The sequence below is a fragment of the Haplochromis burtoni genome, unplaced genomic scaffold, assembly GCF_018398535.1.
Source record: "Haplochromis burtoni strain Fernald_Lab_line unplaced genomic scaffold, NCSU_Asbu1 Contig_200, whole genome shotgun sequence".
Classification (NCBI taxonomy): domain Eukaryota; kingdom Metazoa; phylum Chordata; class Actinopteri; order Cichliformes; family Cichlidae; genus Haplochromis; species Haplochromis burtoni.
Window position 1 is genome coordinate 1,165,468 of NW_024582561.1, and position 4,951 is coordinate 1,170,418.

The window sequence follows — 4,951 nt, forward strand, 5'->3', positions numbered from 1 at the left end:
TGGTGAATAAGCACAATCAGCTCATGCAAACTGTAAAGCACTGCATTGGAGGAGTGATGACTTGGGCTTGTTTTGCAGCCACAGTACTGAACACCTCATGCTCATGCACTGCTTCTGAAATTTGCCTTAGTTTATAATCTATAAATAATGACATGGTGTAATATGTCATGTGTTGTTCTTCATCTCAGAATTGAAAATCATTTAATATATTTTTCATTCATTCATTTTTTCTTTTATTTGTTCATTTTCAGGCACAACAAATACCTATATTGAACATAAAATGCACAAAACAAAAAACAAAAATTGCCTGAAAAAGGAGTGGGACGAAGAAAACTTATTAAATCCCACCCCTATACTCATTCATCAACAAAAAAAACAAACTTCCCGCAGCTACGCCCATCATTGCATACAGACCCATCAACAGCCCCAGGCACATACAAGCATCTAAACGGCAGCTCGCAAACAACAATTAGAGCCTTCATAACTGAATACAGAATATATAAATTATAAATTGCATTACCACAGGTAACAGGCAGTAATAACTACAAGTAACAAACACACATACATATACATACATATATATCTACACACACATGTACATATATGTACATACATACGCACACTTTTTTTTTTTTTTTGGAATCCATACCAGCAATGGTAAGAGAACAGACATTACAGAGCACACTAAAAACCATCATTGAGTATACTGTGACCAGACCAACTGTTTGTAGAGAAATTTAAATCTATGAATATTTTTGCATTGTTTCAATTGTAAACTCAGACTGTTCCAGATTTTCACACCACATACAGACACACAAAAACCTTTACGGGTTGTTCGAGTTCTGGGTAATTTGAATTCTCCAAAGCCTCTCACATTATAAACCTTTTCTCGAATTTCAAATCTAGTTTGTAAATTTGCCGGTAAAAGTTTAGTAAAAGCTTTATACAAAATTATGGATGTATTGTAATTAACCAGATCCTGGAATTTAAGTAACTTTGCCTGAAGAAAGAATTTGTGAGTATGATCTAGATAACCAGCCTTGTGAATAATACGCAGTGCTCGTTTCTGTACTGTGACTAATGGATTAGTTGTATTTTTATCAAATAAATAAAAATAAATTTAAATCAAGACCTGATAAAGATCAGATAACTTTTTTTTATTATGGGCTGATACATAAACCCTACAGTAAATAATAGGTTTACTTTAATCTTACTTTCTCTTATACATATTCATCTAGCAACACTCATGTCACTCCTTGCAAACTTTATCAGTCCAGTTGACGTGTATTTCTGATACAACTCCCCCAGTGAACAAAGATATGACTGCATTGTTCGTCAAAGTAGATTTCCCACAGCTGCCGTAACAGTGAGTTCGTAGAAAAATAAAATAAAAGTTATCTTTCTGGTATTTTCACCTGCACTTCTGGAAACATCAAGATGAAAACTTTACTGTGGAGTTGTGCAGCAGTAATGACTCTGTTTGTTACAGGTAGGAGGTTTTTTGCTTGCTTTTCTTTCTGCTTGGACTCAAATACTACTGGACTACTGGTTATTTTCAGAGATACTTTAAAATGTGTATATCCTGTCTTGGGAAAAACTGAAAATATGTATAAATATAAATACCTTGATCAAGTGATTTATTTTTTTACAACTTCAAATCAACAATCGAGGATATTGTTCAGTGTTTCTGAAGGGTCTGATTTCATAACCCCAAAACGTTTTTACTCGACTGTTAAAAAGTTTTACACTGCTGTTCTTCCAAATTGTTATTAGAATATCCTTAAAAGAACCAAGGTAAGTGATAATAGGGTTTTATCTGGCTCAGCTCGGGCTTTTTGGAGGGTGTCTAGGCCCCTAAGCAGTGCTGACCCATGTATAGGTAAGGCAAAGAGTCTGCATATTCCTATTTAATAGAAGCCTGTGCAGTTTCCTGTTGTTTCTGACCATCTGATAAACAAAAGTGTATTTTAAACTTGAGCAGAAATGGCTAAAGGACCATTAAGCTCATGCCACAACCCTCCATTCATAATGCCTAAGGATCACTGCTACTACTTTGTTCAGACTTACATCTGATATGGTCTTCACCGAAATTGTAGAATTCACAGGCAGTAATCTGTGAATTGTGGTAAAACGACTAATGAGTTTGATGGAAAATAAACTTTTTCATGGGTCAAGAAACAGATTAACCTGCAGCATCCATGAAGCCATAGAAAAAGGGTTTGGATCTTACAGTGAGTGATCCAGTGGCTCTGTTATGGTGTAGAGCCACTTGTATTTCTCAAATGTTTCATGAGCTGAAGAAGTTCACCCCTTTCGCAACCTACAACAATTTTTTATCGGTTATTAACAATTTTTTTAAAAGAATTGAGCGGAGTTGTAGCTAAAGTTAAATGAAGGTCAGCACGATAGCATCAGCAAACTCTATGCTGTGTATTTGCCCTTGTTTCCATGCCTGTGATTCAACCATAGGTCAGGGACTGCTCTCTTAAAGTAAAGGGCCACTAAAAATTCATACAGACATGTTAAAAGTGATCACCTTTATCCTATCATAAAAAATTTCTATTCTAATGCAGCCACTTTCTTTTAAGATAACAAAGCATGCATAGAGCTCTTAGAATCAAGAATCAATGCCTCAAAATACCAAAGCTGTTCTAGCATGATGTAATGGTCCAGCACCTCCCATAAAATAAGGTTTGTCATTTTCTCGTGATGTCTGTCACCTGTTTGTAATGAAAACTATTCACAACAATTGCAGTGTTGTTAAAACCATGTAAATGTTTCACCAGAATCACAATGAGGGCATTTAGTGCTGCTCGAAGTCATTCTGAATACTGAGAAAATGCAGGTAGAAGGACTGGTTTGTTAAGAGTTTGTCAGAAAGATGAAAGGCAAAACATTTGGGGAAAAACGATCTAGGAGGTAGATTGCAGATGACGAATAGTCGCCAAACTTAAACCCTTGACCTTTGTCATGAATTTGTGACAAAGGTGAAAGCAAAGAAATCTACTTGTGAAACAGAGTTGGAATGGACCTCCCTAATTCCACTGCAGAAAGGATGTCAGAGGATGTCACAGGTCGCAAGTGTTAGCAGGGCTAATGCAGAGAGAGACACACAAACCATATACACACACACACACACACACACACACACACATATATATACCGTATTTTCCGCACTATAAGGTGCACTTAATATCCTTCAATTTTCTCAAAAATCAACAGCGCGCCTTATGTGTTATTGTGCTTACTGACTTCGAACCGATTTTATGTGGTACACGGTGCTCAAAAATATTTCAAAAAATGTTTTAGTATGACTTTGGTAAGCTTCGAAGCCGCACTGCTTGATGGCTTGTCAGAGCATTACGGCTACCGTAGTCGGGAGCCTCACAAAGTAATCTGGGTCCAAAACTCCGTCCAAAACACTGTGGCATCACTGAGAGTTAAAAACTGTCTAAATTCTTTCACCTTTAATAAATTGATCAATTGTGGGGTTACTTAAGTTGGACTAGCTGCTAGCTTGGACTAGCTAGCTGTGTATAATGATGTGCTACGTGATCGCTAGCGACAGAGCTATGTTACACAGCTAACTTTTTTCACTCATCAAGGGTTAAACTTCAGTCATGAAAACAACTGGGATAATCTATCCACAATACGAGGTCAGTCAACAGCAACAACATGGGAATAGAGTAGCTGCAAGAGAATTCAACATTAATGAATCAATGGTACGGAAGTGGAGGAAGCTAGAGGAATGAGTTCAGTAAAATTTGACTTCTCTGACTGTTTTGTTTCGCTTAGTGCGCCTTATAATCCCATGCGCTTCATGGTCCGAAAAACATGGTATGTAGCTTGAATTGCTTTCTTATATAAACAGCCTGTTAACCTTGGCAGGTTAAAAAACAACTTCTGCTTGTGTACTTTGTGATAAAGGAGGTTCCTATGTTGATAAAATTGTAATTAAATGGAGTCAGATATTTGACACAGCTGATTAAAACACTTTCTGATACTTTCCAGCACCTTTTTTATTTACAGTTGCTTTTTTTGGTTATTGTTTTCTTTCCCACAGTTGAATCTCTCACCTGTGAGACGTGTGATTTTAAGATCCTTGGCTACTGCATGCACACTGATCCTGTAAATTGCACAGGATCTCAGACTAACTGCTTCACTGGAGTTGCAAGTAAGAGAAATACCCAGAACTTTCTGTGGCACAGCTACAGAAGAACTATGAAGAAAATTACATTTTGATTTCTCACAACAGTGATAAGACTTTCCACTGAATTTGTTCACTGTGTCAAAAAGCAGTTCAGACTTTTTGTCAAAGTTTCCAGCGTAGGGACATAAATCTTTTTATATTTCATTTCTTTAACATGTGCTACAAAAACACATTTTAACATGTAATCCAAAAAAAATGTTTTACAAGCTTCAAAATATTTTATGTTAAAGTATTAAAAAGAATACATCTTAAAAACATTGAAAACATTGAATAACCTAAAACAAGCCAAAACGAGATAAACAAGTCAAACATGGACTGTCCTTTCCTCTCTCAGAGTTTACGATCAGCCTGTTGAACATCTATGAACGTGGCTGTATAGAACCAGCTGAGTGCAGAAACGAGACGGGCTCCATCTTGTATGTGAACTACACCGTCACCAGGACCTGCTGCAGCACCGACCTGTGCAATGGGGCCACCTTCATCCAGCCTGGCTTCACTGCAGCTCTGTGTGCTGCCCTGCTAGCAGTTTGGAGCCAGTTGGGTTTTTAAAGATGACGAGAAGACACAACAGAGTGTTGCTTTGAGTTTCCATTTCATAATTCACTTTCAAAACGTTCAATTAAAAAAAATTAGTTAAACAATATCTCTAACATGTAAGTGTCAGTGTGATGATGTAATGTGCTTAATAATCTAAACTATAGGTTTTTCTATGCAATTCTACAGTTTGATAAAGTTTCAAGC

The 4,951-nt window shown here is 36.7% G+C and overlaps 1 non-coding gene across 1 annotated transcript; it reads left to right on the forward strand.

Moving 5' to 3' along the window:
- Window positions 1-1,242: 1,242 nt before the first annotated feature.
- LOC102309444 lies at window positions 1,243-4,690 on the forward strand. Its single transcript, XR_006055047.1, has 3 exons — window positions 1,243-1,489; window positions 4,064-4,174; window positions 4,545-4,690. It is a non-coding gene; the product is annotated as an uncharacterized LOC102309444 (transcript).
- Window positions 4,691-4,951: the final 261 nt, after the last annotated feature.